Here is a 24,483-nt window from a genome sequence, read left to right as displayed (position 1 = left end):
CTGCAACATGAAGAAAGAGCCTGGGGCTTTCAAATCAGATGTGGGTTCAAGTCTGGGCTCTGCCACGTACTAGTTCTCAGACATGTTTCTTGAGTTAGGGTCTGGTCATGTATAAAATAGGGGTGGTGTTGCTCCAGGAGGAGGGGCTTCAGGCTAGTTTGCTGTGAATTCATTGAGACTGAATAGACAATGGAACATTGGGAGTAAAAAGGGGCTCACACCAAGCTTTATTCTCACGGCAGTAGGTTGAGCGCTAGACTCCCGTCTGTCCCAGTCTCTGACCCTGGGGTGCTGCCTCTGCTGGTGGCTTTGTCTCCACTTCCTCCTGCTCCCCGGCACTGGGCTCTGTGTCTTCCCTCTCCTGGGTCCTCGCATGGGGCTCTGTGCTTCCCTCTGCCAGCCTCCGCTTTTTCCTTCTTCCAGGCATGGGGCTCTGTGGCTTCTGCTTCCTGCTCCACTCTTCCCGTCCCCTGGCAGCTACGTCCATGACTGGGGTGGCTCTATAGGCTGCTAAACAGCTCACTGCCTAGGAGCATGGAAGCAGGCTCAGTATGTATACCATGGGCAAAATTAGAATTAGGGGAGGTGAGATTCCTGGCCACAAAAGTTTTATTTTTCCTACAGATGGTCATATGTACCTCTTTGGGTATTTGTGAAAGATTAGAGATAGTGAATGTGCAATACCTAGTGTTATACCTGGTTCAGTGAATGTTTGGTATCTCCATGGAAAAGAAAACCTAGGGCCTGGCAATGGGGATATATATTAATCATATTAAATTTTGAGAGCTTATTATGTTCCAGGCCCTTGGGTGTAGTATTTCACAAGTGTTACTGTGTTTAATCCTCACAAAATATATAGTGTGACTCACTGTCTTGGGAAGGAGGGGTTTCCTGGGGCACAGGACTTTCAGGGTTAATGCTGGGGCTGGCCCAGGTACACTGAGACAAATTGGTCACCTTAAATTACATAAATTAAATATATTAGGGGGCCCATTTTATAGATGAGGTCCTGTCTTATTCTTCTGAACTTTCTCAGTTATAAGGGTAACCTCAACTCTCCTGATTCTGTGTGAGGTTGAGGGGAGACCTAGTTCATTTCTTTTTTGAACACCTATGAACCAGCTCATTCAGCTGAACCTGGCGGTAAGAGGACAGAGCTCCAGAGACCTCCACTGTTAAGCTTGTGGGTTCCTCACTTGTAGAGGCAGGAGAAGAGGGGAGGGCAAAGGAGAGAGAGTATGGTTTGATCACACCATGATTTTCCCCCTGCTGGAAACATTTCAAGCTTATTCTACAAATGTCAGGGAACCAATGACTCATCATATAGTCGAGTGTTAGTTTTGGAAAAGGGAGAGGAAGTCACTGCTTTGGAGCTGTGATAGACTTGCACTAAGGTAAGAAAGATCTCATCGCACCAGTGGGACTGAAATGTTGGCAGTAATCCCGTGCTCCTTTCTGAACTGGGCAAGGTGCCATGTCCCCCATATCCCAGGAGCAGGGTGACACACTTGCAGGCAGAAAACATTCAGCTAAAGTCTTCAATGGCAACACTTTCTGTGTCTCGGCCTGTGACTGTGAAGTGAAGCCTCCGACCCCTTAGGACAGAGAGTAGACGAGCCTCACTTTCTGTTCCACCATGTTGGCCAAGGTGAGGTGAGGAGAGAGTGTGTTGCTTGATTAGTCTAGGCAAATGTGAGCTGCGGAAGAAAAGCAAATGTAACAGAGAATCTTGCAGAATTTTCCACCCCAGGCCCATATATCTGCTCTATGTGCTGAGTTTGGGAAGTGAGAAAGCACAACTCTGAGGAACACAAGAGCGAGAGGGAAAAACATGGAAGGGGCTCCTCAGGGGAACCACAGTTTCCCAGGTAACACTTGCTGCATGTGAACTCATGTGACCGGCCTGTTGCAGGTCACACGTGTGGCTAATTAACTGATGTGTTGAGCTGGAGATACCACATTCAGGTTAAGAAACATTCTTTGTCCCTTTATCTTTTCTTTTCTGGACTTGAGTAAAGACCATAACTTTCTGACCACTTTTGCATCCTCCAGAAATTCTATGCCTCCCTTATTCAGTCTTTTCTGATGAGTATTTGAGAGACTATTTGATAAATGAAGTAAGATGGTCAGACACATACTTTAGGTAACTCTGGTAGGAACAGAAAATGAATCTTAGATGTGTAGGAATGGTACATGAGAAACTCACTTCAAACGGTTAAAAGGTGGTGGAGGACCACAGTTGGGCAAGAAAAGTGTGAAGAAAAGGGGCTTGGAGAGAACCACAGAGGAGGAAGAAATGAAAGTGTCTGGTGATTGGGGAATCATTTCTTCAACAAATGTTTTTAATACCTGTTTTAATACGTCTTATGCCAGATGCTATGTGGGTTAATGGGGAACAAAGAGGAAAAGACTTGATCATCGATTTCAAGGAAACATGTAAATTAATAATCATAATGAGTGCAATGTAAATTTTAAAATGGACATATGTTCAAGGAGTAGTTAAATCATAAAGAAGGAACTAAGGGGATTAAGGATGAGGGTCATAGAGGAGGTATTTGATCTGAGACTGAGAGAATGAATAAAAGAGGTTATTGGGATGAAAGCAGAGTGTTCAGTGCCAAGACTCATGGCGTACTCATCTTTATATTCCTAGAGCCCATTATGGTGTCCAGAAAATAGAAGGTCCATAAAATTCTGGGGTCTAACAGGAGGTGGCTACAAGGGGAGGTAGAAGATGATGCAAGGAGAGGAAGGAGATGATGACAATTCAGAGGTTGAACTTAAAGACTCCTTTGGCATTGTCCACATCCCGAATGGTGCCATGCCTGTTTGAAAGAGCTGGTTCTGCCTTTGAAGTTTGCTAGCCTACAATTAGGGGAGTTTTGCCATCAGGAGAATCTGACTCAATAAACAGAATGACAGATTTTTATTCTAATTACATTCAGAAACTTTAAAAGATTTGATTATATTTTGGTCTAAGGGTTAAACCACAGATTTACAGGAGTCAGAAGTCTTGATATTTTCTGGAATCTTTTTGCTCATCTTTAATTGAAAGGGTATTTACTTTTAAACTCAGCTTTCAGGTCAATCCAATTATGCTGCTCCGTGACACATGCTCTCATTTCACCTTGGCAGATTGGTTTCATTAGAAATAATCCACAGTGGGGGTAATGTTAACATAATATTGCTTCTAAACTAGGCACAGTTTGATGAAAGATTTGGATGTACTTGGTGGGTTGCCGTTCCAATTTCAGACGTTTTGCTGGCATTCCCTGAGAGTCTGCCAAGAGCAGAGGATGACAGCTTAAATGGGCTTTTCATACTCTGAATGTGGCAGTGGAGGTTTAGCCTTGTGACTCTCTTTAAAAGCCTTGGGGAACTGATGATCAAGGGGCCCTGAACTCCCCTGAGAAATATTATTTCGAATGAGTACTTGCTAATGCCAATTTCGCCAGTTAAAAAATCTGAAGATGAATTAGGTCATCTCTCACATTTATACATTGTTTAATCCAACTTGCAGTGCAGTGTCATCTGCATTAGCCCATTTGATCTTCATACTAACTCTGGGTTGTTGTCAAGAATGGCCTTGCTTTTTCCATTTTACGGGTTTTACATGTGAGGCCTAAGGTTAAAGAGAGCAACTTGTTTGTCCATATTTGCACAGATAGTTAAATGTTTATGAGGTCTTGGAATCAACTTGGTCCGCTCATTCCCAGTCTAGTGCTTATTATACTTAACCCAAGGTCTTACTTGGTCAACTTTTAAATATACTCATTGGATGAATAACAATTCAGTCTTTGTAGCAGATGATGTCCACACCACAGATTTAGGCAGGCAGGCGTAATGAAGACAGAAAAGGTACTAAAGACAATGGCTTTGCTCTTCAAGGCCTAGACTTTGGTGCATTGTCCTATCAGCACGATGGTGGCCTTACTGAACCGCTAGTTCAAATGTGTGTCACCTCATCATCTGTATACCAAGAATCTTCTCCCAAGTTGTACAAAGAGAGCTCTAAAAAGAATAAGGAGTGGCTGTAATGGAAATATTTTAAGGCTTAAAATTCCATAATTAAATGATGATCTCCCTCACCAGCTTAATTAAACAAATGAAACTTCCTAAATTTTTTTGTTATTCAAATTAATTGTATCTCATGTTGCTGTAGTAGAAACTGCTGGTCCAGATTCCTGTACCAGCTACAGTGATTCTTCAAGGGGGAGTAATCTGACTTCTCCATTGTTATCTGCTGCCAAAGAACTTGCTTTTGTTACAGCTCTCTGGTTTATTCTCATGCAAAGACATTATTCTCAAAGTGCTCACGATAGCTGTCAGATCAGGAAAAACATCATCTGTGTGCTCAGCTAGAATGTGTCCTCTTCGTGTAAACAGTAGACCTTGGCTTTGAACCTGAATCTTCCGTCCAGGCTCCATCTTTCTTCATTGTGAGGCTCCTTTTGAAGGCCTTTGGTGAGCTTAAGTGACACCATCCCAATCTGTCAAAGGGGGGGTTTAATGTTGACTATCAGAATGGAAGTCGAAGCCTCTACCACCAGGTATTCAAGAGCTCCTCCACCTGTATGCAAACTTTCCCATTAATCACAGTAGTGTCTTTGGCACAACATAGAGTATCAGGAGGGGAAGGGGTTTGGCAAATACCCCTTAATAATTCCAGTTAAATATCCACTTTACAAATGTAAAAGAGACATTTTAAATGATCCTTCCTGGAACCAAGAAGTCGAGAGGTATGTCCTCATAATTGTTTCCGTAGCAAAACCAAGAACAAATTCATGTTTGCCTATCAAGTTAACTTGATATAAGTGCCCCAGACTATGGAAAAAATGGAAAGCCTTAGTGTGATTGGATAAATCTTTTGTCTGGAAACAGACCTTTTTTCTGACATTTAAATACTGAGTGGATCTAAGAAAGAAGTCTAAAAATTATTTAAGAATTATGAATTTATCAACATCTGACTTGGAAACTCCTTCTTAAGCTGTGTGTCCCTCCATTGTCAGAGAAAGGGGGCAGAATGAACTGTCTTATGTTAGAATGCCTGACAGGATAGAAAGGGACAAAAATGAGGTGCCAGGAAAGGCAGCACCTCTCAGTCCAAGAAGGATAAGAAGCCTGAACTACATGCTGACTCTAATTCCAGGATTGGTCTGTGGCTAATGTGAAAATCTTGGGGCCAATGGACTGGAGAAAGAACCTCCAGGGAGTTAGAGTTTATTGGGTCAACTGTAGCAGAGTTGGGTAGCCAGTGGCAGAGGGGTTCAAATCTAGTGACATTGGTGCCATCAATGATGGCAGTGAGTATTCTACGGCAGTGACATCAGGGGTAGCTATGGTGTGTTCTCATACTGTTCTGTCTCCTTTTATTCCCTCTGGGACATCAGTTTCCAGCATTTCTGTCAGTTTGGTGAGCTGCCAACTTTCTTCCAGTAAGTTACTATTATTGCTTAAGTAATCCCATATTACTTTGTCATTTGTAAACAAAAAAACTGATTCCTATGGCTATTAGTACCAGGAGTATATGCAGGAATATCTCAGGAAAAATGTGAGAAATAAGAGGCTATCTGAATTAATTAGAATTAAAAGCAGGAGAGTTCAAATTCATGGATGAGAATCTGGAGTTTGTGGTGCATAGGTAAGAGTCTGCTAATTAAACTATTATCCCTAGTAATTTGAAATAAAATGCATATTAAAGGAAAGGATTTGGTGGACTGAGAAGTTCAATGCTCTAGAATGGAATAAAGACCCATAGGAATTTGACAACTGTGGGCTGGTGTGTGTATTATTTGGGGTCTCAGCAGGAAAGAGATGGTACTCAAATGGGGTATTTGAGGGGAATTTAACCAAGAGCTTACTTACAATATTGTGGGCAGGGCTAAGGGTAATTAACAGGGGATGGTAAAGTATCTTAGGGATTTGAACCTTATGATCCCTTACTATCCCCTATGCCTGAAAGCTTGAGGGGAAGGAGGCCAGAGGAACCAGAACCTGGAGAGAACTGCGGTTGCAGCTGTAGCTGTAGAAAGTCTCCCAATACGAACTGTGGACCTGGATAAAAGAATCCAGCCACTGCTAACTCATGGCCGGGCAGATTGGGGGCCAGGAAATAAATTCTCCCTAATTTTTCTCTAGCTAATTCTCCTCCTTGTACTTGCCAGTGGCTGGTTGTGAGTTAAAGCTGGAAGGTTAAGGTCACCTGGTTGATGCAATGCATGGAAATCACTCTTCTGGGGTAAAGAACAAGGAGAAAAAGAGCAAAGTTAGGTCAGGATGGGCAAATGGAGTCTGTCTATCACAGGGCGGCTGCTTCTAATGGCACCAGATAGCTTTAAAGAGATTGACCAACTCAAATTCCTACATTCTTGGCTCAAGGAACAGCTGAAAGAGAGGTATTTTCTATGACTATGGAAAAAGAATATCTTATCTCTTGGAGGCTGAGGACTGGGATGGCCAAAACCCAAATAAATAGTTTCATTCTGTGATTTGACAAATGACAATATCACTTCAGTTCAAAGTTTCACTAGACTTCTCCTAAAGTTGGGAAAATGAAATAATATGAGACACCATAGATTAGAATGGGAGTCTGTGGGAAAGTTAGGATCTAAACTCATAACTGCAGTGACCCTTTGCAGCCACTGGAGACAACTCCTCCCTTTCCAAGCTTGCTGGAAGGCTTTGTAACTAACTCTTGCAGGGGAAAGCCAATTCCCCTTTTGTCCACTCTCCACAAACCTCAGTGACACTCTATCGATTAAGTTTGCTCTAGAATACATGGGATGAGGACATTTTAAGAAACTAAATCTGAAAAAAAATTAAATTTGAGGGAGAAATCTTATGCACCAAAAGTATTACAAGAATTTACTAATTTACGTGGGCAAAAATCTTAGGTATGTGTGTGGGAATGGATCCTGAGGGTGCTGGATTAAGGAGGGAAGACGCTAACTTTATTTCGGGCTGTATTTATTGATATTGGCCCCTTGTCTAGTTATTTTGGGTTCATTGTACAAGACTGAACATCTGGGAGTGGTTCTAATTGTTTGTTTGCTTGGTTGACTGAAATCTGGATGTACATGAAAAAGATGCCAGTTTCACTGTAGAGACAGAATCCAAAGACTTCCAGTGATAGGAAGGTTAAAATGGCTTAATGATGCATGACTCACCCACTCATTGCCTAAACATGGTCTTCTAAAGGGCCCACATTGCAGCCTGACTCTTCCCTTTGTCTACTCTGCTTCCTTTCCTGGGTTTCCACAAGTTTTGATCACAAAGTCTCTCCTAAATAGGTATCCTGAGAAGTAATGCCATCTCAGAGACTACTTTCCAAATTCAACCTGTAACACCAGTTATAGCCTCATCTGAGTTACAAAAATGAAGAATATAGCCTGCACTCGTATTTCTTTCCTCCGTGTGTGTGTGTGCTTTCCTTACATTTCAGCTCTTTCATTCTATCCCATTTTTACATGTATATACATATCATGTATTGTTGGTGGCTTTTAGTTTAGTCAAGTGGCAGAATGTCAGGAAGGAGAATCTGCACCATCCTAAGATCCTCAGAGGTGTTGTTTTGCCTCCCATCAGGAGATGGTGAGAATTTGGTTGTCCCAGAGATAGTTTCATGGTGTTGGATGGGAGAAATATTTTTGGAAATGTTAAGAAGGGAAGAAGGATCAGGGAAGATGTTAGCCAAAGTGGAGAATGGGTGTTAGTCCTTTTGGCTGCCCAGGACCTAAAACTGTGCTTTGTATTTTGGGGAAAGTCCTGCGAGAGGTAGGAGATTATTCTCTCTACAGAAACCAAAGGGGTGGGCCATTCTCCCCTGAGCTCTGCCATCTAGGAGTTGGGGCTTTGTCATGTGATCCAAGTGCAGCCACTCAGATCCTCCAGATTCAGATTTTGAATACTGAGGGAACAGTGCAGGTAGCAAGGTCAGTCAACAGTGATTCCTATGGACACAGCAGATTCACAGGTTCAGTGCCGTTACAGCAAGAATTTGGTGGCTTAGGAACACTCCACCTAGAATGATGGCATTCAAGGCAGACCATCTCTATGCAGGGCGGTGGCCAGGTTTCCCTTGGCTCCTGCCACACCTGGTTGTCTCATCTTCTCACCCATTCTGTCAGGTAGCCAATTCTCACAGGTGTGAGGTCAATTCTTTTTCTACTTAAGTTAACCAGCATCTAACTGTACATGAAGCTCTAACTTGTATACAGATACCCCAGGATACTCATAAGTCTTAAGAGTACAGATACCTAATAGGGTTGCAGAGTTCAGGCACTTGAATTTTAGGGCCAATCAGTGCAAGGTAGATGAAGAGCAAAGAGAAGGAGTGCCCTTCCACTACTGAAACACTTGGATGAAATAATTGCCCTGTTCTTTGCCCTAAGAAGCCTGGGTCTTTGCAATGAGAGAAATGGCTCTCTGTGATGGCTCAACACATAGAAGCAACAGGGACCTACTGTTATTCTGTGGCCTAACTGTGTTCCTTATAGTCTTTACTCTCTGTTTTCCATATTGAACTATGACACTGGGACATTTATGTTGGCAGGAATACATCACAGGTACCTCCACAGCCTCAAAATGAACAAGAACCTGACTTTGTTTATAAGAGATTACCAGCAAATTGAAGAACCACTGTATCATCGAATTGGATTGATCATGGAGTAAGCAGCCCAGGCCAGCCTTGAAGGCCCCCTTTCTAGTTCTGCAGCAGCTAGAAAACCGACAGAAACAAACTGTTGGATTCTTCAGTCAGGAACTTTAGAACCATGTTCTCCCATCAGGCCAATCCCCTAATCCATTTACTTCAATACATTCTCAAATCCATATGCCATGCTTGTGAATGCCATAGCAAGGGCAAGAAAAGAGGTTGCTTGGCAAACCCTGATAGGCTGCCCAGACAACCACAAGCTGTTACACGTTTCTTGTTGACAGGGCATATCCTCCTCACAACAAGTAATTACTCCATCTCCTGTTACTTAAATGGCATGTGTTAGAGAGAGTTGTGTTTGTTTAGGTAAACTGATAAAAGGGGAATGTTAACTCACAGCACCTGGAAGGTAAGGAATAAATCCCTTAGGATCCGGGAAAGCTTCAAGAAAGGAAGTCTGAGCTGTGAAGACCACTCTAGGGACCAAGAATGAACAGAGCAGAGCTTCCCTTGCAGTCTGAAGTTGGGGCACTATTAGTAAAATGCCAACATTCCCTTCTGTTTGTGTCCCCCTGTCACCCCTACCCCTAAATTCATATGTTGAAGCCCTACTCCCTGTTGTGATGGTATTTGGACGGCGGACATTTGGGAGGTAATTAAGTCATGAGGGTGGAGCCTTCATGAATGAGATGAGCACCTTTTTAAGAAGAGACACGAGAGAGCTCTCCCTTCCTCTACCATGCAGGGACACAGCCAGAACCAGGCCACCTGCAAACCAGGGCCCTCACCAGGCATCAAGTTAGCCAGCACCTTGATCTTGGACTTCCTAGCCTCTAGAACTGTAAGAAATAAGTATTTGTTGATTAAACCAACCAGTTAATTCTGTTACAGCAGCCAGAGCAGACTAAGGCTAAGACAGCTTCCAACTAGGAAGGCAGCAGGTATCTGTTGGTGAGACAGGAAATCATTCAGTAAAGGAGTGTAATGACAATGATGGCTTGGATCTCACATACAGCTGACCTCTAGAGCTAGTGCACCAGGAATTGAGAAAGAGTCTCAAGAGAGTTTTAGACAGAAGCTCAGTTACATTAGTTGTGAAAATCTATAGAGCACCTGCTCCCTGCTGGCCGTGTGCTCGGTACTGTATACATATATTCTCTCATTTCATCCTCTTAGCCATGCTCCGTGGGAAGTTTCCTTGTGTTTATTTTACAGATGAGGCTCAGAGAAAATTAAGTTGTCAAAGTCTCCTTTTCTGTGTGACACAGTGGGTCAGACACAGTTTTGTTTGATTCTGAAGCCCAGGCTGTTTTTAGTGTTTTTACTAGAGATGGACCAAGACATCCATGAAATGTCTGCCCACAAAATAGGCATGTCTGTCTCCTCTGGGCTCATCCCTGTCCTTTTGAGGTGAACAACACCCAGTGTATTTTTTTACCACATGTTCTGAGTACCACTGTCAGATTCAGAACCCCAGGCTGCCCTGAAATCTGACCCTACCCAGTGAGGGATCTTTCATAGTCTTCTGTTCTTCAGCCCAGCAGTTTACATAAAGTGCAACATCAATCCAGTTTACCCTGGATCGAGTTCTAAAAGAAAGCACATTACTTTACATGCATGGGGAAGAGAAGACAGGGGAATTCCGTGTGAAACGAACTTGGGTTGTGAGGCCGCTTTGTTTTGTCACGAGGGCATTTGTCACACGGCGCTCTGAATGAACCAGCAGCCAAACCACTGAACTGAAGAGTGGTTTTAAAGACATACGGTTTGAATCACCCCTGTTCCATAGAGACACAGAAATGAGAGCTCAGAATGACCCGCCTGGCCATCCCGCCCTCCCAGAGTCGGATGGGTCCCTGTAGATGTGGCTGCCTCAGTCCTGCGGATGGATGAGCTAAGCGTTGTGGACACTTCATTTCCCTCCCCCATGAGTCGCCCTCCTAAGGGTTCTTACTGTTTGGAAATTTTCCCGTCCCCAAGCCAAAATTTTCCTTCCCTTGCTCCATCTCATTTCATTACTCCTCCTTTATAGTCTTGGGCCTCTGACTCATTCTTTTGTCTTAGCAGTTTCCACTCTTTCCAAAGGCTGGCAGTCTAGGGAGTTGCCTCAGGGCCCTGGCTTCCCTGAATATTCTTCAGCATTTCACTTTCTTCCAAGACTGGGGACATCCAGAAAGTCTGGGGACTGGCACACAAGAGTGGGCCTGGCAGGGGGTGACGAACTTAACTGAGTGTTCCCCAGCTATCTTTCTCATAACCAGTATTTCTTAAAAATAATTAATAAACCCTTTTTGACAGAGAAGGGTGAACATCTATCTCAGAGGAACCTGCAGGTAGCCCAAAGTGGTTAGATGTCTTTGACATCGCCTACTTTGTCTTAAATATTCATATCTTAAATGCACCTGTGTTTGTTTTAATGAGAAAATACTTCAAACACTAACCAACTAAAATACTAAGCTCTCCACTCTTCCCTAACCTGCAACTCCAGCCCTGAAAAGTCCTCAGGTAAAACTGTTGCAAGAATGTGCTCCATGCTAAGTCTATGAACTCAAAAACTCAGACACATTATAATGAGACCATAAATTCCAGTTTGAGAAGCATGACTCCAAGAAGTGCCAAGTGCCTATCAGAGTAAAGTAGAGCATGAAGGATCTCAAATAAAAAAAGGGTGAGAGAGGTTTAAGTAATAGAAAATAGAAACCACTGAAAATAGTGTTCTGTGTTGGGGGAGATTAGAGTTTGAATGCTGAATCTGTGAGTCAGGACAAGTTACTTAACATCTATGATATTCAGCTTCTGTAGTGGGGAAAATGAGGGAAACAGACTTCTTTGTAAGATTTTAAAGAGAAAATATTTGCAAAGACACTGAGCACTGGGTTAGCACAGCTGGCAGTAAATAAATGTTGCTTGCCTCCCCTTCATTTTGGGGAGGGCTATGGAGAAGATGGAGATAAAGAAAAGAAAGCTATTCAAGCCTTCTTCTGGGTTATTTATCTTCCTAGTGCTGCCCTCTCCAGCTCTGCTCATGTACTGTAACCAAAAACCTTCAGCTCAGAGCCTCAGCCCCTACTTGATGGCTGAGCCAGTCCTGGCCAAACGTGGTCGTCTCTTCAGGGTCCTCCCTGACCACCGGGAAGAACTTGGAATCGCTCTTGTTGCCACCATTGTGCTGGGGCTGGGCTGTGGGGATCTGCCCACTGTCCAGCTTCAGTTCTCCTGCCCAGTCTCTCTGTCCTGACTGGGCCTCGCCTTGGTCTCCTGAGTGTGTTTCTGTTATTTGCTGAGACCATCTGTCACATCTATCTAGTTGGGTCCAGCATCTGCATAGCTCTCATTAGCCCCTCTCCCCAGTGCTGAGCCCAGGTGATGGTCTGGTTTTAGTGTTTCTCTGTTTTATCAGTCCATTATTAGCATGCCTTTCATAGGTTGGTAGGTTCTGACATCTGCATAACTTAATTATGGGCTTTATGAGTGTGGAGGCAGGTCTATAGGTCTTTGTTCTTCATGAATTTTTTAAATCAGTGTCTTATCAATGGGTTTCAGCTTTGGGCAAATTCACTTTTGATTTGTTAAGACCAAAAAATGACAGTGGTACATTCCTGGGGTGAAAGAGTTTATATCCAACTTTATTCCCATGGTGGCAGGTCAAGCACTAGAATCCCATCCACTCAGAGGGAGTCTTGCATGCAGCAAGCTGGTCTCTGCCTCTGGGCCTCTCTTCCTCCTCAGCCGTACTCTGGGCCTCTGTCCTCAGTGCTACCACCACTCCAGTCTCTGCTCTCCTGCAGCCATGCAGCCCATAGCAATGGGCGGAGCTCTTTACATAGAGTCAGTAGTAATGTATTACCCACATGTGTGTAGTGGGCAAGCTGACCAGGGTCAGGTGAGAATCCTGGCCATAGGAACCTTCACTTTCTCCACAATCAGTCCAGTATCTGAGCCCCTTCTGATGTTTGAGGATATTCCCTTTCATGAGTCAAACTGGAGACAGAACCTCACATCCTGCTAAAGAAGCTTGCAAGACTGGATGCTTCCTCACTGTCAGCTCAGGCAGCCAGAAGGTGGGCACCTGCCTATGTGTGGCTGTGGATAAAATGAAAGTTCCTGTGGAACTTAGAAAGGAAATAAAAGAGTCTCACCCGGCCCTGGTTGGCTCGCTCACTACACACATGTGGGCAATATGTTGCTATTTACTCTGTATAAAGAGCTTTACCCAGTGCTCTGGGCAACACAGTGGCAAGGCTGCAAGGCTGCAGGAGAGCAGAGCAGAGGCTGGAGTGGTGGCAGTGCCAAGAACAGAGGCCCAGAGGACAGCTGTGCGGATGTCATTTTCTTGGTCACATTGAGTCCATAGCGAACTTGCCCGGGGCTGAAACCCATTGGCAAGACAGTGGCCAAACAGTCGCTTCTGCTAGGGTCTCTGAATTTGGGTCCAGTGGTGCAGAGTAGCAGGGAAGAGGTCAGAATTCACTCCAGAGGCAGAGGCAGTAGCCCCCACTGTGCACTGGCATCAGCCGAGGCCTCCCATCCAGACCGTGCCAATGGCAGGACTGTGGCTAACACCTACCCTCTCTTGGCTATTCCTGCTCAGTTTTGAGCTTGCTTCTTGGGCCTTTCCACCTGTTTCCTGAGGTAAGCCATGCCCTTCCATAAATCTTTTTATGCCTTGTGTAACCAGCATCCATTTGGTTGTTTGCATCCAAGAATCCCGACCCAACAAGTCCTTAAGTCCAGGCGATGACCAGAACTGTAACGCTGCCACCTGCTGAACTTGGTGTCTCTGGGGGAGACTCTGACTTCCAGGAGGTACAGCTGTATTATTTTGGGGGGGCAAGTACTGTGGCATGTCCCCCAATCTCCTGTCAGTGAAGGACTGTCTCCCCAAATGCCAGAGTGCTGTTGGTAGATGCCCTTGAGCTGTCAGCCCCTTCTGTGATTGCCTTATCGGCAGAGAGCTGCCTTGACCAGGGCCTCATCCCAGGGTGATTCTCACCCAAGGACTGGTGAATGGGCAATTCCTGCCTAACTGGGGACAACTCTGAAGGGCCATTCGAGCACCAGTGCTCTCCGTGAGGCTCGCTGCAGCTGCCCCTGGACGCGCATTGCAGCGTGACCCTTCCCTCTGCCCAGTCCTGCTTCCATCTGCTCTCTTTATCAGGTGTGGATCTTTATGCACTCCCTGCACTGCTGAGCCCCATTGCAGTCGGCTTCCTGAGAAGCATAATCTGTGAAGGGTCTTTTGATAAATGAGTTGCAGGACACAGCCCAGTTTCTCACAAAGAGTAAGTACAAGTATATATTTGCTGAAAAATGGAGCGATTCCTTTGATAAACAAAGACGCTACCTTTCTCTTGCCTAAGACTGACCTCTGCTTCGGCTCTCCATCTCTTCTCCCCTACTTGCTTCTCTACAGACCTCTCTTTGTCCTCTTCCTCAAGTTCTTCACACATCTCCAGTCCTTACAGATGCAAGTATCTCAAGATTTTGTCTTGGGCCGTCTCCGCTGGGTGGTGTCAGCCGCTAACATGGGTTGTAGGCTCTGTCAGTCGGCTGACTAGCCTATTTGTTGTGATGTTCCCAGCACCGCAGTGCTTGGCACTAGTAGGTACTCAATGAATATTTACTTTGTTGACTTATAGTTCTTATACTCCAGATTTCTCTGTTGGGGGAAAGAAAGCTAACTTATTTGGAGAATGGAAGAAATTTGGAGGAGGAGAAAGTTTATGTTAAGTCTCCTAGGTGACCTGTGTTTTGCTTTTTTGGTATATGCTAACATTTTTGCTTCTTAGAGTTCTTTCTTGGTCATCTCTTCCCCCTTTCTTTTAGTCTTCATTTACATTAAATTGCAAATAATTGGTGTGGCTAAAGTGCTGTTTTCAAGGGAAAGGCTGTTTTAACAGATACCAGTAATACGAATTAGAGCTGCAGTGAGCAATAATGGTAACATTTTAGTGTTAGCCATGTTTATTTTGTTTGGCTTTGCAAAGGAGAACTATCTATACCATCTTATCTGACATACACAGTGCTATGAAGCCATTTTTGTTATATTCATTTTATAGTTGATGAACTGGTAACTGAGGGAATGAAACCTTCCCACTCCAAATCACACAGTAAGTGGAGAATCAGGAGTCAAATTCTTGTCTATTCAATTCTAAATTGCATGCTCTATATTTTTTTGTAGTTGGAACTGAAACCTAAAATTTCAGGCACTTTTGGGTTCCAGGTAGGGGGGACTGGTCAGGTTCTAGCTTATGCCACTTCTCTGTTAGACTTGCCCCATTTCCCAAAGTTGAGACCTAGCTCCTTTCTGTGAGGCTCTTGGAAGCAAAAGGCTCCTCAGTCCTACTATCCAGATGTCTAGTCTTTCCTGAAACAACTCCCAGATGAAACAGAAGCCTATTTTCATGTGAGTACAGCCAATACATAGGCTTTAAGCACAACATCTGTCATGGGAATTCAGGCAGAGAAAGCAGAACCAAATGACACAAGGCATGGATGTGCTGTCTCTTCTGATTCAAATTTGACAGCCCTACCCAGCTTCCATGTGGGCAAAAGTGCCATAAATAAGCAATTTCTATGAAATGGAGAAGGGGGAGAAGAGAGTCCTTCTTGAGAGAAAAGCACTAAGACACACCCTGATAGTGATCTGGCCCCAGGCTCCAAGCTGATTTATTTCTCCCCAGAGCAAGGTCTTACCCACAGAGCCCTTCCTGCCAGAATGCCCGCTGTGACTATGCTATACTTTTCATTTGGAAACAAGTCTTCCTTTCCAGTTTTCCAAGTCTCTCTGTCCAACCATGTTCTTGGCACACTGTTTGATCACAGCTCAGAGATTTTAACCTGCCTGAAAAACACTGTGGATGGATTTTCCAGGAATGCTAACCTAGACTTGAAAACAATGTTTGATCTGAAGTGAGTTTGTTTTCTTTGCCCACTGACATGCGCAAAATATACCACAGTAAGCGGCCAAATAAGTGTGTGTGTGTGGAGGGGGGGGACTGGAAAGTCGATTTCAACTTATTGATGGGGAGGGAAATGTCTGAAAGGTTTTATCCCTGTCTGATCATTCACAGATGTGATAGGCAACTCATAATTGATAATGTGGAAGAATTGGCAAAGTATTAGGCAAGAAAATGCAATAGTCAGTATGGACTGCTCATGAGAAGGTCTGGATAATACTTCTTAAACATCTGTGCACCCTCCTCCTGTGTTAATCATATGAAAATCATCTTTACCCAGATTCTTAACCATTTCAGTGGATCTGCCTGGGTTGTTATTATTTCTGTTTCCCCTACATCTTTATAGCTAATACCTCTTGAGTGTTCACTGCCTGTTAGGCACTGTGTTGACTGATTTATGGAGACACTTTGTCAGAGCCCTAGAACCCTAAGAGGTGGGTATTAATTCTCATCTCCACTTACAGATGAGGATGCTGAAATATGTTTTTGGGTTTAGAAACTTGTCCCAAGTCCCAAAACTAGTAAGAAGCAAGGGTTGTATTCAAACCAGGGAGTGTCTGCCTCCGGAGACTGCATTTATCACCGTTACACCAAACTGCCTCCACCTGGAAGCTGCCGAAGGTGCTTGCTTGCTGAGGAGAGATTTCCAAACTCTCTCTGGGTTCCAGCCTTCCAGCCGTAGCCTCCGTGCCTCCTGGAGAGCCGGGTAGGTGTCTGTGTGCTTTTTAGACCAAATGTGGGGTGAAACTTTGTGAACTGGGAAGCCAAAGAGAAGATGAGTTTAACAAATGCTGACGTTCCCTCCCCAACGGCGGTTCAGTGTATTAGCTGTGGAGACAAAGATCTGCTCTGCTGATGAGTTTATAACACACAAAAAACTGTGTCTGTGGCCTTTCCTATTTTTGAGAAAAGGAAGTGCCAGGTATCAGGAGTTGAGTAACTAAAACATAAAATCTGCTGTAGAGCACATCCCAGCTGATTCTAATGCCGCCCATGGGTGCTATCAGCAAGAAAAACCATCGTGGTCTTTTGATAGTCCAGGTTGGAGTTTTTCTTTGCTTCCTTCTGCAGTTCGTATTTTGTTTCTTCTTTGCTTCCCCTGAGTTGGGGCGCTTTCATTAATGTGCTTTAGGAAATGCAAGACATTCCCAAAATGATGGAGGGAAGTACAGCTTTGACATTTTTTAAAGATCTGCCCATACAGATAGAGAGAGAGAGAGAGAGAGAGTGTGTGTGTGTGTGTGTGTGTGTGGTGGTGGTGGCTGGGGGTTACTTTTTAGGATGTTTTTGGTTGCACAGAGCAGAAAAATATATGTAAGATGTTGTAATCAATAAAGAAAATGTATTGATTTACATAACCATGAAGTCTGGTATTAGTATGTACTTCAGGCTAGGTCTGATCCAGGGGCTCAGTGGTGGAAACAAGGCATCCGTTTATTTTTATTGTTCTGTTTTCCCTTCCAAGGGTTTAACATCACTGAAAAGGCCCCTCACAGTTTAAGATGGCTGCTGGCAGCACTTCAAGTCAAATGTCTTCCTGTTTACATCTGGGGGAGTAAAAGCACATCTTCTCTCTATTATCTAACCGAATTCTTTGCTTAATTATGAACAAGTTAGACATGATACATCCATGAATCAACTGTTGTTGCCATGCAAATTGGGAGAGAGTGACTCCACCAGGAGTGGGTCTGTATTGGCTTAAATCAGTCAGTGTGACCCAGGTCTCCTGCTGAAGTGATTAGTTCAGGATTGGATATGTGCTGTAAATAATGGTTATGTCATGGTGGATGCGAACAGGGACAGTGGATGCTAAATGTGTAACTACATCGCCCACTTCAGGAGGCAAGACCAAAATACAGTCGTCTTGTCAGCACTATTAATTTTTTGGTCATTAAGAGAAATGTTTATATGTAAGAAAATTAGTTGCACTATTGAACACATGGAATCAGTATTATTTGCATACTGATTGTGCCCCTACTTATTGAAATAGATAAGAATTTCTTAATTTAGATTCCATGCAACATTGAGGCAGGTAATGTAGCTGGTAGTCCTATTTCTGCTCAAAAGATTTCAGGAACAACTCTAGGTTTGGCAATATATCTTGTTTTTCCTTTAAATTTTTCCTACTAAATTTCTTTATAAAATTATACAAAAAATACAAGAAAATGTTCATATTATTTTACTGCATAAATTCAAATACTGTAAATGTCAGTAAATTTCTTCTCCATGCCAAATACCACAGATATACTTAATGTTAGCACTCTGTGTTTTCCACTCTTAACCATGTTTACACACAATGGATATAACCATATGTATAGAGTTGTTTTGACTGTGTGTTTATAAAAAAAGATGATATCACCAATGAATCGATGATACTTCAATAAAAAACTAATTTAAAAAATTGCAGCTTAGGAGATACTTCAATGACTTGGAAAACCGAGATGGGATATTTAAAATCAGGACTTTCAAAAAAAGATTATATCATGCACATTATAAATCTCTCTTCTCACTTAACAATTCATCATTGGTATACTTTCACTTCAATAACTATAGATAAAACTTATTTTTCAGTAGATCCTGATTATGGATATACTACAAAATTAATCCAGCTGTTTATTATTCTATTCTATTATTGATGGACAGTCAGGTTATTTGCATTTCTTTGCCACAGAAAACAATGCCATTTAACTTTATTGAACTCAGTATACTAATAGCCTTTTCTCACTGTAGTGTATTCTGGTTTTTTTGCTAGCCACTGAAAAAGCTGTTATTATGTGTGTGCATGTGAGTGTATGTGTGTGTGTTTATCAATGAATCCACCCTCAGAGCTTGATCCTGGGCACATATTAAGTATCAACTAAGTAGATGCTTGGCACATAGCTAAATAAATATTTGTTCAGTGAATTTCCTCTGTAACAGGGATTTAGAACTTCAGCCAAAGTAGTGAGTAGTTCATGAGGGGTATATTCCAAGGCCTTTACAAATACTTAGATTCTTCACAACGCTTTTATTGGTCAGGTTCTGACAGGAAACAGACTCAAACAAGGTGACTGAGGTGAATTTAATGAATGGACTAATTACGAGGGTCAGGACCGATTTAAGAGATGCCAACATGGAGTGGTGAAAGAGCCTAGGGTGAGTGGGAGCCCTTACTTCATCTCTAAGCCTGAAGGCCGAGGCGTGGGAGTGGACATTAGAATCCAGAGGAGATGCAGCGGGGGAAACAGGCCACCTGCCTGCCCCAAACAGTGAAGAGACTTCCTAGAGGAAACCAGCTCCTACACACCCAGGGCCTGCGCAGGAGGAATCTGGGGTTGGGGGCAAATGTCTCATCCTCATGCCTCTCCTGTCCTTTCATCCCCTGCTGCTGCTTCCCATTGACCCAAACTGACTGGAGAGAAAAGGAATTCAATGATGCTGTTGACAAAGGTCAGCCTTTTTGGACCCTGAACAGGATGGAAAAGGACAGAGGAGAATATTCAGCACACTACTGTAGCATATAATGCACCTCTTATATTTAGGAATTATGAGTAAAAAATGTAAACAGCATTTTCATGTATGATTTTATACACATGGGCCTAGAGTAGTTTGCAAAGCTCTTTTCCAGTACAGGTACCACTTTTTAAACTTTTCAGTTTTGCCATCAACATTTGCAATAAAAAAGATTCCAAATTCTTTGGTGCAGGGTCATGTCTGCTCTGCAGGAGCTCACACAGGGCTGGCTGATTGATCTGTTTCAGGAATTTCTTTTTCCACATCGTTTCTATCCAGATAGTCTGGAAAACATGTCATCCCAGAAAAGAACTCCATTATAGCTTGGTGGAACTGATGATGAGTGACTGTATGGTTCACGTACTAGCTCAGCAAACATGCATTGAGTAACCACTGTGTGACAGGACTTGCACCAGACACTGGGAAAAATATAAAGAGAAATTAGACACAGCCCTCAAGGAGCTCACCACCTCCTGGAAGAGAGAGGCAAGTAAGCAGAGGTTTGTAGTTCAATATGTAAATTGAGTGCTGGAGCCATGAATGGCAATCGTGTGTAGGGGTTATGTGCTTGAGTCTGAGATCTGGTTCCACCACCTATTACCTCTGTGGCCTTTAGCAAGTTACTTAACCTCACGTTATAATAGTACCTGTGGCAGATTATAGTTTCCAAAAATGGTCACAATGGTAACTCCACATGCAATGTGGCCTTGCTATCCCAGCCCCCCATCAATGGGTGGGACTAAATTTGCTACCCCCTTGAATTGAACCATGTCCTGGGACACTTTGACCAACAGAGTGTGACAGGAGTAACACTGCCAGTTCTAGATGCAGCCCAGGTTCATCCGGTCTGTCAAATCTTGTGTCCAGTCCTTTGGAATGCTGTATGATTACAGTCAATGATGAACATGACTCCATTTATGGAGTTCCTATTGGCCCTTTTGCTATCCTCAATGGAGTCTAGATGTATAAAAAAAACGAAAGTTGGGCAAGGGTGATAATAGAAAGCAGAAATGTGGGAGAAGTGGAAGAACTGAAGGATTTAAGGGGGTTGATGGTTAGAGATCATCACTGCTGCCATACCACCTGCCAGAATAACAATCGAAGGTGTTAGTTTCTAAATACTTAGCAGAAAATGCAAAGTAAGTCTTCATTTCTGCTCAAGCCTTGAGATAGGCTGGCAATCTCAGGCAGCTGCAATTTCAGTAGATTTGTTGTTCCTGTTGTGGGTTGACATTCCCACTCTTTTTGTTTTGTGACTTTGGACAACTCACACAATCTCTCTGGGCTCTAATTTCTGCAGTGGTAAAATTGGGATAATGTTGGCACCTATCTCATAGGATGATCATGAGGATTAATGAACATTGTATGTGGTAGGTTAGCACAGAGCTTGGCTGATAGGAATCACTCAACAAAGGTTTGTCAATTACTATAGACTGAATGTTTGTGACTCCCCAAAATTCATGTCAATAACTAAATCCCCATGTGATTGTATTTGTAGGTGGGGGCCTTTGGGAGGTGATTAGGTCATAACCCCTCATGAATGGGATGAGTGCCCTTACAAAACAAACCACAAATTGCTCCCTAGGCCCTTCCACCATTTGAGGATGCAGGAAGACAAAGGTGGTCCATAAACCAAGAAGCAGATCCTCACCAGACACTGAATCTGCCTGTGACTTGATCTTGGACTTCCCGGATTCCAGAGTTGTGAGAAATAAATTTATGTTGTTTATAAGCCACCCAGTCTATGGTATTTTGTCACGGTGACATGAATGGACTAAGATACCAGTGGAGGATGAACACACTATATGAATGGATTAAGACAACCATTATTATTGTTGGCAGGCATTAAGTTGGAGCCCTTCTCTAGGGGGAGTCAGGCTAATTTTGTAAACTTCTGGTTTAAATGATTTCAGTCTGAAAATATTCATTCAGGACAGTTCTTACCTATTGCTGGGACTGTGGAACTCCAATCTCTTTCATGCACAAAGTTTCAGTTACCTCTGAGAAGTGAGTTAGGATAAAATTGGCTCCTAAAGGGTTGTTTCATCTTTGCCTGCTCAGGGGTCTGCCATTGACTGGGTTGGGTCCTAAAATCTAGAGAGAAGACTGATTCTCCAAAAGGTCAGCACAGCTGTTCGTATCACTTAAATAATCTTAGACTATTTACCTAACTCTTCTGAGCCTCAGTTTTTATTTGTAGAATCAGAATAGAATAGGTGTAGGAAGATTACACAAGAGAATGCATGCAGAGCGCCTGGTGTCGTGCCTGGCAGAGGATGGTCTACACACATTAGTTGGTGTTCTCCTCAGACCCATCTAGCAGCTCTGAGTATTCACTGTTCATAGCTCACAGGGGCCTGCCCCCTTCTCAGATGGGAAAGCTACCTAACCCAGGAGGGCACACACCACTGAAGCCAATGTCTGGTTGATAATGGAGTATAAACGACTGACTTTGGCTTTAATGAGGGATTACTCTGAGATATAATTTATGTTCCAGCGGGCCTCTGTGGATCAGGCCAAGAGTAGGCCTAATCTCAGTATTTTTCCTTGGCCCCCTTCTTCTTCCCTTGGTTCCTTACAGGTCCTTCTGGATGGACCTTTCCTAAAATCCTATCATCTTTCCATAAATCTTTTCATAAATCCTATTTATCAGCACCCCCCAATTCCTGCTTCTGGAGAACCAGAACTAAGATACTTTACAAAGGGCCTACTCGGAAATAATTCCCCTCAAAGCCTTTTGACAGTAATTCCTACAGAAAGGGGAAAAATGTCTTTTTCTATCTTGAGCCGACTCAGAATTCCTCAATTCTGACATGTCCCTAGTGAACTCACTTGGTTACCAAGGACCTTCACCCAAGGAAAGCTAATCTCATATTTGTTTAAAGGACTGACCTCTGTGGGGTTGATACTCCTGTGCCCCTCTGTGAATGTCATTTTATTTATATTCTCTACAGTTTGTTAGGAAAATGGATGTTATCTAGAGCCCAGAAAGAATGTGTGAGATTTCTTGATGTAGAATAGCCTGCTTTTGAAATTGATAGGTTTCTAGAAGCAAATATTTTCAGACTAAACTGATTGATATATTTGCATAGATTTTTCTTTTTCTTTGGTTTCTTTTCATAAAGCAAGTTCTGAAGGCTGGTCATTTGAAGGGGAATGAAGACTTCTGTGAGAAAACATTGTGTTTAAAAACTGTTCCATGTGGTTCGAAATATGTTTTAGACATCCAGTAGGAAAAAGTGTGGACTTAATCATAATAGTGTGATTTGGAAAGGTTTCTGTCAGCAGAAAACTCCACGGAGTAGTTGGGGATTGTTAGGCATAGCCTTAAATGATAACATGCGAAGATTGTTCTGGACAGGGAGCTTCAGAGGAGAGAACAGGTTGACTGAAAGAGGGGTGGTGGTGGTGGGAAAATGGCACAGGGTGGAGGGTTGTGTAAAAGTTTTGGAACAGTTACTGTAAACATTTAAAAATGAATTGGCTATGGATGGATACAAGGATTACCAATAAGCATGAAGAATCTAGTATAGATCTACCGGTAGGAAGCTTAGAAGCAGCAAATTCATTCATTCTATCATGTATGCATTCAACACTGTTAAGTGCCTTCTATGAACTGAGTACACAAGCATGGGGTAGATTTCTCTGGAAAGTTTCCATACTCAAAAGCCAGCTATGAGAATGGAACATAGTTTATTACATATATATACACACACCTATTTTCTTTATCCATCCATTGATGGACATTTAGGTTGTTCCCACTTGTATGAGGTACCTCCAATAGTCAAACTCACAGGAGCAGAAAGGAGAATGATGTCTTCCAGGGGCTGAGGGCAGGGGGAAATAGGAAGTTTCTGTTCAATAGATATAATGCTTCAGTTATGCAAGATGAATAAGTTCTAGAGATCTGCTGTACAACACTGTGCATATGGATAACAATACTGGACACTTAAAAAATTTGTTCAGAAGGTGTATCTCATGTTACGTGTTCTTACCACATTTTTTTTTTTTTAAAGAATGGAACCCAGGAGCACTTTGGCCTTAGAATTAACAATGAAGAGAAATGAAAATTTGAGGGAATAGGAACTCTAGGTTCTAGGTAGAGGCTGGGCAAGGAGACCAGTGAAGCCAGGAGAAGGTTAAAATATGGAGAAAATAGGAAGAAGCTGAGGGTCTATGCATCATGCCGAGCTCAGAGCAGGATGGGGTGCCCAGACAGCCCGTTAGGGACAGAGAGGGCACCTTCACAATTTGCTACCCTGAATATGGATAATTCAAGGTTAGGGAGCTCCCTTTTCTACGCATTTACGTTTTCTCAACCTTTTTCTCCCTCCACTCCATCCATACAGTATTTTGTGTGTGGCCGTCAATTTCACCGCCTCTGCCCAGTGAGCATCACTCTGCCTAGTCTATCTGTCTATCCTAGTCTATCTTAAGTGTTTAAGCATAGTTAGGAAAATAAGAATAGAGGGGGACAGGTCTGGAGGGGTGGGAGGAAATGGAAAAGAGTCTTTTTCAAGGCTCTTCTTTGTTGTGGAAAATCTGAGGAGTAGGTAGGGCAAAGTTAAACAAAAGAAAATGTCAGTGAAGCTAGGCCAGCATTTTAAGGAGCTGAGAAACCCACATGAAGGAGGGAAAACCTGGCGAAGTCACGGAGAGACAGAGTTTGGGAGAGACAGAGGGTGAGACAGAGACAGAGAGACATTCCTGTTGGAGCAGCTATAGGATGGGGGAGAAGAAAGGGGATTTAAGGAAGTTTTGCCTTGCACTATTAACTGGACTTTCTCAGATGAATGTAATACATTGAATTATTCTAGTAATGACTTTTATAATTGAACTGTTTCTTTGCCACATTTATTTGAGATTGGAACTTAATTAAATCTTAAGATTTATTCAGAAGACAGAAGTTCTATCATTGTCGAATTTCAAATTGATCCATTGAGGATCAGACTTTAATTATGATCATGTCCCAATTTGCATATGCACATTGAGGCTTATCACTGTTAACTGATAGACCCCTGTCACAATATTAGTAAGTGATAAACTCGAGGGTTGAACTCAGATTTGTTAAACTCTAGAGGCTCTGAGTTTTCTGCTGCCTAAAAATGGAGCAGCTCCAAATGAGAATTTATTTCAAGGAATAATAGCCTTGTATGTGCGTGACTGCAGTGGAGTAGCATGCAGCTCACTGAAGTTAGGAAAAACAGACAAATGTCAAGCTGCAGATGTGTAGATGGTAATGTCTTGGCAGCTAATGGGTAACAAAGAAATCTTGGACAATATTTACAGAGCATTCATTCATCCCTTATCACATTATCATCACTTCTCAAATAAATATTTATTGCCTAGTGAAAATGAGATAAAATCCTGGGGTTGATG

General features: G+C 42.9%; 1 long non-coding RNA gene across 2 annotated transcripts in view; it reads left to right on the top strand.

Moving 5' to 3' along the window:
- Positions 1–24,483, top strand: part of LOC140847983 (uncharacterized) — a 31,723-nt gene that overhangs the window by 4,665 nt on the left and 2,575 nt on the right. The window contains exons 2-3 of one of the 2 annotated variants that reach the window (XR_012128387.1): positions 13,812–16,318; positions 20,690–20,808. This is a non-coding gene — a long non-coding RNA (uncharacterized lncRNA). The remainder of the gene's footprint in view (positions 1–13,811; positions 16,319–20,689; positions 20,809–24,483) is intronic. The other variant, XR_012128386.1, reaches the window with a different exon arrangement.

Source organism: Manis javanica, chromosome 2 (assembly GCF_040802235.1).
Source record: "Manis javanica isolate MJ-LG chromosome 2, MJ_LKY, whole genome shotgun sequence".
Lineage (NCBI taxonomy): Eukaryota > Metazoa > Chordata > Mammalia > Pholidota > Manidae > Manis > Manis javanica.
The sequence above is the reverse complement of the archived record's forward strand: the minus strand, read 5'-3'. Positions and strand labels throughout refer to the sequence as shown.